Here is a 9715-nt window from a genome sequence, read left to right on the forward strand (position 1 = left end):
GGTCCAAGATGACTATAAGCCTTAGGATTAATAAATTCCTTGATATTTCGACACATATTGTATTACGCTCACTCTAACGCTCCTATATCAGATGGTAAACATTACTCAGATTCAACAGCTCTTTTCGCCATCAGTATATCTTGCCTGTTTCTCGGGGCTTTGTTTTGAGGTTCTTTTTTATTCCTAAATAAAATTTAAGTTCTGAGTTTCAATAATTTGAATGTACCAGCATTTCACACCAACTAATTTTTTTCTTAACACAACTTTGTGAAGAATAGAAAGAATAGAAAAGACAGGAAGAGCGTATTTCTTTATAAAATAAATCTCGGTCAAGTGAGAAACACCATATCTTTAGAAGAAAAGATTTAGGAGAACAAGGTTACTACCCTCCCGACTAATCACATGAATGTTTCAAGCAGAGTGTTCAATATATTTCTAAATCACCTAAACATCTTTTTCCATACTGCCATTGCTCAGGGGATACTCCGAGTTTTCCCACAGGTCTGTCTGCAAAGAGTAAATCCATTGCCTTGGCTTCAAAGCTAAATACACATGATAGCTGAGGTGAGTCAGATAAAAGGTATGGCCACAGGACAGAGAGTAAGAAAGGAGTAGTGAAAGAGGAGTGTGGAACACCACGACTGCTCAGCCTGAACCCTCACGTAAAAATTCCTACTGTATTTGACCTACCATAGCATATGTACCCCATACAAATCTCCTTCACAGAACCCACTTCAACCCTTACGCCTGAACTCAATGAGCCAATGGAAACCAACACTCCTGACCACAGCCCATTTGGCCCAAATGATTATCTTCTTGAGCTCATCCACAGGTTGGCCAGTGACCTACGATATCTGCAGCCTAGAGAGAAAAGATAACCTTATCCATTCAGATTCCTCTCTGGGGAACCTCACCTAATAGACACCAAAGAAAGTCTCCTGTTTGAAAAAAAAAAGGAATCGTGAAATGCGGCTGCCATGTTTATGGTTTAACACTTAATAGGAGAGGCTTTTGGTAAACCCTTAAAATAAAACACTCTTCACCTGACTTAGCTGAAAAGCATCTCTGTGCTTTGCTACTAAAAAAGTATTTACTATATGTAAAACTAATAAAATATGATAAAGGTCTTTGAATTGTACCAATGTCAGTTTCCTGGTTTTAATACTGTACTATAGTTACAGAAGATAGCACCTTGGGCGATACTAGGTAAAGGGTACAGAGGACCTCTTTGTACTGTTTTTTGCAACTTCCTGTGAATCTACATTAATTTCAAAATAAAGAGTTTTTTAAAAAGCAAGAATTAACTAAAACATTTACCTATGTGTATTAGTTCCCTAGGGCTGCCATAACAAAGTGCCAAAAACTGGGTGGCTTAAATCAGAAGAAATTTATAGTTCCAGTGTCCAAAAATCAAACTATTGGCAAAGCTATGCTCCTTACAAAATCTGTAATGGAATTTTCCTGGCCTCTTCCTAGCTTCCAGTGCTTTGCCAGCTATCTTTGGTCTTCTTTGGCTTGTAGATACATCACTACAATCCTGTCTTCTTCACCTGGTATTCTTCCTCTGTGTCTGTCTTAACATGGCCATCTTTTTAGGACACCAGTCATATTAGATTAGGGGCCCACCCTACCCAGTATGAGCTCATTTTAACTAATTACATTATCAGCAACATAAAAAATTCCAAAAATAAGGTCACATTCTGAGGTACTGGGGTTCAGGACTTCAGTGTATCTTTTTGAAGGGGACACAATTCAAACTATGACACGATCCCATCAAAAACCAATTCTAGAAACTTATTTTTCACAATAGAAATCTTGTTCATTTAAAAAAATTTTTTTATCTCCCACATGCATCAGTCACTATGTTAGGTGCTGTGAACACCTAAGAATCTAGCTCAGATTCATCTTTCTTCTAATAAACGTCAAAAACTAAGGCTTCTGACATACTCCTTCCTGAGGAATTTTTAGAGGTCAATCATCATAATTCCACACAACTGCTCATGGGTGTTCAATAAATGTCAAAGTCTACTGTAATTCTCAGTAGCACATTTATTATGTGGTGCTTTCTTGATCATTTGCTCATTTATCTGCCTGGTCCCCTCCCACACTAGAATGTAAGCTCTTTAAGGTCAAGGTCTGTATCTGTCTTTGTTCCTCCAATACATCCCTATAAACTAGAAAAATCCTTGACCTAGTAAGCACTCTATTTGTTGAAAGAACATTCACTGAATATCTGTATATCAGACTATGTACACATTATCCCTTTGAATCCTCATAACAATGCTTCCAGGTAGATACTGGAGCTCTAATTCACACTTGAAATTAAGGCCTTGAGAAGTTTTGATATAACCATCTTGACTAGCATCAGAAGGAGTTAAATGAATCATGATGATAACTTCAAACCAATTGGACTTAGTTAGCCCAGTTCTGCAGCTGTGGTCACTCTTATGCTCCTACATCCAATTGAAAATGTTCAGTGTCCTATATTTGGGAAATCATTCTATTTAATATAACAGAAATACATTTCATTTTAGTTTCTAGAGATAAAATCTAAACTAGATAGAATATCTGATGCTTGAAATAGAAATACTTGGAAAGATCTTTGGATTTAAAAATAAAATATATTTGTGCTTTCATCTAATCATACAATCGGAAAATTGAATAAAATCTCAAGTGGCCAACAACAACAAACACCCACAATCCAAGAATTCCAAATATGCAGGGTTTTTAAGAACAAAGGCTAATTTCATTTAAAATGCATGTAATTGTTCAAAAAAATGACAATTTAAAATCAAGGCATTAAACTACTTAAGAATAACTCAAGCCATTTGAAAATACAATTCAAACTTTAAGTTTCCAAAGTAGTTATTTTATAAAAGTCATTTTCATATAAAGCATATTTGTTTTATTAAATTAAATGCTTCCTCCTAGCAAGACTTCAAATACCAAATTTCCTTAATTTTATTCCTTACGTATCTTCTGACTTATTATATTACTAGAAGATAGTAATCTTATGTGTGTGTATATATAAGTATACAAGGGGTCTTTTAAAAGTTCATGGAAACAGTCATATTATCTTTTAATTCCATTTTTCCACAAACTTTTTTAAGTATCCATGCATGTGTGCATGTGTGTGTGTGTGTGGAAGATTTTACCTAACAAAATTTGAGGCCAATAAAAATATTAGGCCCATATACCACAATTCACAAAGAATGACTGCATATCATAATGATGAATAAGCTAACTGTCCTGATGTAACCATCACACATTGTACACAGCTACTGAAAATCAGTGTTGTGCCCCACACGTATGTATAATAAATTATCTTTAAAAAAATCAGGTCCGCTACCTATTCATGACAGATATAGAATAGAGGCAACTTGGTAAGAAGGAAGAAAGTAATATTTGAGCAAAATTGCTCTAGGCACTTTATATATATTCTACAGTATTTCAAAAGAAAACTATAAAAACTTTTCATCCCTTCTCTCATAGATATTTTCCCCAGTTATAAACACTCTGGAACCAACTTTTTCCCTGTCAAGATTTTAATGAGATGTCCATGCCTCCTAAAAACCCAGAAATGTTGGTACTACTACCTTCATGTCTTTAACACCTATAAATACATGAATGGGCAAACAGAAATTTCCTAAATGTATTATAAACAGTGTGAATATTCCAAAGATAATAGTTTGCTCTTATATCCCAATTATTAGCTGTCTTAAACTTCAGTGTTTTGTAAAGTTAATTTTTTTTAGCTGACTCCTAACAGCATTGATTTTTAAGGATTTCTAACATTTTGAAATTATCCATCATTTGTATTTAACTATAAATTATTTCTAAAGACACAGCTCTATGTTATTATTGGTCTCTCCAGTGTCTTGACCCATCAGAATAGCTACATAGTCACAGTGTGGGTATTTTTCATGAACAAAATCCTGAATTTAAAGCTAGAGGGAATCTAGAGAATCATCACAGTTATTTTATAGATAACATTACCATGTCAAAGAGGAAGACAGTGAAAACATTACACAGGACATTGGTAGGAAACCTATTCTATAAAGCAAAAGAACTGACAGGTCTTCAGTATTTTGCAAATACACTTAACATCTGTGTGCTGAGGGTAACACATAAGCATGAAGTAGCAGAAATACAACAACTGGTGATCCCTGACAGCTCGGGGAGCCATTGTGGCCCACTAGCAAACAACCTATGCAGGGCTGGACTTCAGAAAACAATGTGACCTTAAACAAATGCAATTTGGGGAAGAAACAAGTCAAGAAAGGGGACATATGAAGTTTGCAGGCACAAAAATCAAAACAGACAAAAACTAAATAAATAAAATGAAAGCATCCCAGCAGAAGGAAAACAAAGAAAGGAACTAAAGATATAAAGAAGACATCACTAAAAACACTTTTCTTGAGCAAAAAACCCTAACCTAATTTCTACCGTAACTGCAAATGAGAGAATCTGCCTATACCCACACTTTTACATTTCAAAGACAAAGAAATCTAGTTTTGAAGATAATTTATTACTTACCAAACCTGCTATTGGTGTGGACAGTCTATTGATCTTCTTAATGACACCGGGTTTAAGCTTATTAATCAAACTGAAAGTAAATAAAGAAATAATATACACAATTACAAGAATGCCAATATCAAGTTAGTGTTCTTTTTAACATTCTCAAAAATCATATATCACTATTCCATCCCCCAAAGTGTTATTCAGATCCAATAGCCCATCAGAAAGCAAACATTTAGATCTGTTTCAATAGCCAGTTTAAGAATCTTTCCTTCATCCTAATTTAGTTCACTTGGCCCTAAGAATACTTTTTCTATTAATCGTTTTCATTGATTTTTTTTTTCCCCTTAAGCTGATTCTTATTTTAAAAGACTGCTTCAAAACCACATTATTTCGCCATATTTAAAGGGTACAGAGGAACTCATCCAAATAGTCAACTAGTTCTTATTGGTAATTCATTCAAGCCCATGAGTGACTGCTTTGTTACCACAGCAAAATGACTGGGTGAAAATTAAATATACCAGAACTCCCCAAAAGTAGCTAACAGTTATCTCAGAATCTGATATTGAACAAGTTTAGGTTAATTTGGCAGATACTGCAATGATATCTGTGTCTTCATTTTCTAAACACTAAAAAAGAAACTCAACTTTGAAACTGCAACTGAGTATAATTTTGGTCCTAAATCTATATTATTATGAATTCCTTTTTGTTGTTGTCCACTCATAACAGTGCCAGGCCATATTGAAGTTTAATACTATAATAATGCCTTTCTATTAACGCTAGCTTGGTTAATTAATCATTAATCATCGTCAGAAAACAGTATCTTGATACAGTGATTTTCCTTTTCAATAATCCAGCCACAAAAAACAATTCTTTATTCTATAACAGAGCTCTACAAGGAAAGCAAATAGAGGAAAAAGAATCAAACATTCCTAATTTACTGGTCTCCTCTTCAAATGGGCAACAGAAAAAAATTCTGAAGTTTGCAGAATGTCACTCCTTCAACATTCCAGAGATTTATATATACACTTGAGTGTGCTAAAAATAAAAGACAAAAGTCCTGATTTAATAACCTTCAGAATGCTGTTCAACAGGATTTCAAAATTACAAAACAGTGGTTTATGAAGATTTAGTCTGCCAATAGATGTTTTTCTATTTTCATAGTTTCTTCACGCAAAGATCTTTAGATAATTTAAACAGACACTAAAACCACTTTGTCAACTTTAGGCATTTTCTAGAACTGTTACTGCAAGATTCCTAATTTCTAACTTGTATACTGAAAACTATGTAGGAAGGAAGGCTTTCTCCCTTCATGTCCATGTTGTTTTTCTTTAATCACTAGCTGAGGAGCCAGAAAAGAATTGAGCAGGTTTATAAGAAATAACAATTCCAAATTAATTCTTCTAGGTGTTCCCTATTGACTAGGTAGTAATAGAACTGGTAGCGTTCTTGCAATGCACAGAACAACTAGGAACTGATGTATTACTTTATAATAACATACCATAAATTAAGAAATTATTTGCAGTTGTTGACCACTAGGCTTGACAGTGACTTTCCTACAGTAACTTGTATTTTAAAATATAATCTTTCGATGATATAAATTAGAGGCCAGTATGATCTGGGGCAACATATAAAATAAAATGTCAGGAAAGTCTGGCACCAGTTGTCCTTTTTAGAGGAAGAGCATCATAAATTCCTGCTCCACCTCTTTGAGTCACTGGTGACTCGGGGCAGGTCATTCAGTTTACCATTTACATCACTTATCATTTTTGTACTGCAGGGTTAGTAATATAAAGATCATTTTTTTAAGTACAGTTTCTGGAATGAATAATAACACAGACTACTCTCAAGTCAGCCAAGGGAAGCAAGTGATAGAGGTAAAGGAAACAGTATAGATAAATGATGTCTCTGAATAATGAGTTAATTGATTCCTCCCTCATCAGAAAGTTCCACAGGTATTACTTAGAAGCAACATAAACACAGTAGATTAGCATTCCATCTCCATTTCTAAACTGTCTAGTACTTGACAGACATGGAAATAACCACAAGGAAAAACAGTACTCTGGATAACACACAAACTACCACCTAAAAAATTGAGTCATTAAAGGAAAATGCCATTTTATTTTGTCAATTGCTACAATGGTCATTAGTACTAAGCACTAGAATATGGAGAGAATGCACATATAGTTTTGGCAAATACTGAGCATCCAATCAAGTTATGAATCATGATTATTTTCATATACAATTAAAGGAAGAACTTTTAGGATATTTCTTTTAGGGAGAAAAGACAGGTTTCATAAAATCTAAACTACTGTGAAATTTAAGTATACCTGAAGGAATAGAGGCATAGTCTATGTCAAATCAAATACAAGTACCATTTATGGAAGCACTCTCTTTTAGAAATAGAACTTCTTTGCATAATAAGTGGTCTTCAAGTACACATGCGGAATTCCTAAAGGCAACACTAACTTCAGGTTACAGGCTCTGCTCAAGAGTCAGATAACATGATGACCTTCCACATGCCTCTATGCACTAGGATCTAGGATCAGTCAAGGGACCATTTTATCTGCCTGAACCCCCACGTTCCATCCCTTCAACCCTAGGTTGAATTATATCTCGGTTCTCCAAGCCTCCCCGTAGACCATGGCATAAACCTGGTTATGTGCTCAGTTAGCACACCAGTGTCTTGCTCTTTTGGTAAAATTAAAACCAGAACAGAAAGCACCTAGCAATTTGACACTTCCCATGGTCACAATTAGGCCTGTAACCCCTCTCCTTCTCCTTCAATTCATCCCATGCTTTGGTATGAATGTTTGTGTCCCCTCCAAATTCATATGGTGAAATCCTAAACCCCAACTATTAGGAGGTGGAGCCCTTCGTGAGGTGATCAGATGGTGAAGGATGAGCCCTCATGAATGGGATTAGTGCCCTTATAAAAAAGGCCCCAGAGAGCTGCCTTGCCCCTTCCACCATGGGAGGTTACAGCGAGATGTCTGTCTACAAAAAAGTGTGCCCTTACCAGACACCAAATCTGCTGGTGCCTTGATCTTGGATTTCCCAGCCTCCAAAACTGTCACAAACAAATTTCTGTTGTTTATAAGCTACCCAGTTTATGGTATTTTGTTACAGTAGCCTGAAGAGACTAAGACACCCCTCGAGTTGCTTACTTCCTTTTTTTTCTCGTTCCCTTTCCCCAGCCCCAAATATATTGTCCATTCCAAAGAAGTGGAACTACACAACAGATGCTACAACATTGGCTCTGTTCAAAAGCCTTGTCATCAGTGAATATAACCTGACCTTAAATATAACTCAGAAGTGATATTTTCTTATGATACAGGCTTCTCATTAAACCTCACTTTTGTGCATGAAGTCCTGAAGTGAGTCTAGCAAAGCTTGAGTGGTCTGACAACAAATTCTTCTTATTCTGAGGAAACTCAACAGTTATAGCACCAATGGATCTCACTGAGTAACAGATTTGCCAGTACCACATGAAATGCAAAAAGTGTTTAGACACAGACCTTACACCTTAGCAATTAACTCAAAATGAATCACAGACCTAAATGTAAAATGAAAAACTGTAAAAGTCCTAGAAGATAACATAGATGACCTTGGGTTTGGTGATGATTTTTTGTTCATGACACCAAAGGCACAATCCATGAAAGAAAGAATTGATATGCAGGATTTCATTAAAATTAAAAATGTCTGCTCTGCAAAAGACAGTGTTAAGAGAATGAAAACACAAGCCACAGACTGAGAGAACATACTTGCAAAAAACATACCTGATAAAAGACTGTTATCCAAAATATACAAAGAACTTAAAATTCAATAATAAGAAAGCAACCTAATTTTTTAAATGGGCCAAAGACCCTGACACCTCACCAAAGAAGATATATAGACAGCAAATAAGCATATAAAAAATGTTCTACATCATATGTCATCAGGGAAATATAAACTAAAGCAACAATGAGATAGCACTACACACTTAGAATGGCCAAAATGCAAACATTGACAATAGCAAATGTTGACAAGGATGAGGAGCAAGAGGAATTCTCATTCATTGCTGGTGGGAATGCAAAACGGTACAGGAAATTTGGAAGACAGTTTAGCAGTTTCTTGCTAAACTAAACACACTTACCACACAATCAAGCAATCATGCTTCTTGGTATTTACCCAAAAGTTGAAAACTCATGTCCACACAAAAACTTGCACATGAATGTTTATAGCAGCTTTATTCATAATTGCCAAAACTTGGAAACAATCCATGATTAGGGAATGGATAAACAAACTATGGTACATTCAGACAATGAAATACTATTCAGCACTAAAAAGAACGAGCTATTAAGCCATGAAAAGAAATAGAAGAAACCTAAACGCTATTACTAAGTAAAAGAAGCCAATCTGAAAAGACTAAATACTGTATTATTCCAACTATATGACAATCTGGAAAAGGCAAAACTATGGAGACAATAAAAGGATCAAAGCTTGCTAGGGGTTAGAGGTAAGAGAGAGATGAATAGATGGATCACATAAGACTTTGGGGGCAGTGAAACTATTCTGTATGATACTATACTGGTGGATACATGTCATTGTAAATTTGTCCCAATCCATAAAATGTACACCACCAAGAATGACCCCTAATATAAACTATGGACTCTGGGTTATGATGATGTGTCACTGTAGGTTCATCAATTGTGATAAATGTACTGCTCTGGTGGGGAGTGTTGATAATGATGGAGGCTGTTGTGTGGGGGCAAAGAAAAAATGGGATATCTCTGTACCTTCCTCTCAATTTTGCTGTGAACCCAAAATTGCTCTAAAAATATAAAGTCTTTAAAACAAAACAAACAACAATAAAAAAGCAAAAAGCATCTAACAGGGAGACTCTGGGTTCCTGTCCCAGTTCTGTCATTTATCTATTAAGTAACGTTACTAAATTCTTCTCAGTAACTTCATGTGAGAGTGATATGTCGTTCTCTTATAGTTGGACTTAGGATCTCTCTAATTTTTGCCACTGTAAAAATGCTTCAATGTATACTTGTATGTCTATTTTTTTCCTTCTTCCTTATTGTTTCTTAAATTCTCTTTAATAAAATCATCGGTGTTAAGCTCTGATGCTTGTCTGGAAAGGAGTTTGGCAACATAGATCCATTTACTTTCCACCAGCAGGCAGCTTCCGGTCTATGCCTGCCCCATGGCT

General features: G+C 35.4%; 1 protein-coding gene across 1 annotated transcript in view; it reads right to left on the reverse strand.

The window, feature by feature from the left end:
* The window catches only part of LMO7 (LIM domain 7), a 119258-nt gene extending 114704 nt beyond the window's left edge, over positions 1 to 4554 (reverse strand). Inside the window, exon 1 of the mRNA XM_063101719.1 lies at positions 4537 to 4554. The gene's annotated coding sequence lies outside the window, so the exon portion shown is untranslated. The remainder of the gene's footprint in view (positions 1 to 4536) is intronic.
* Positions 4555 to 9715: the final 5161 nt, after the last annotated feature.

This window comes from Cynocephalus volans, chromosome 7 (genome assembly GCF_027409185.1).
Source record: "Cynocephalus volans isolate mCynVol1 chromosome 7, mCynVol1.pri, whole genome shotgun sequence".
NCBI classification, from domain to species: Eukaryota; Metazoa; Chordata; class Mammalia; order Dermoptera; family Cynocephalidae; genus Cynocephalus; species Cynocephalus volans.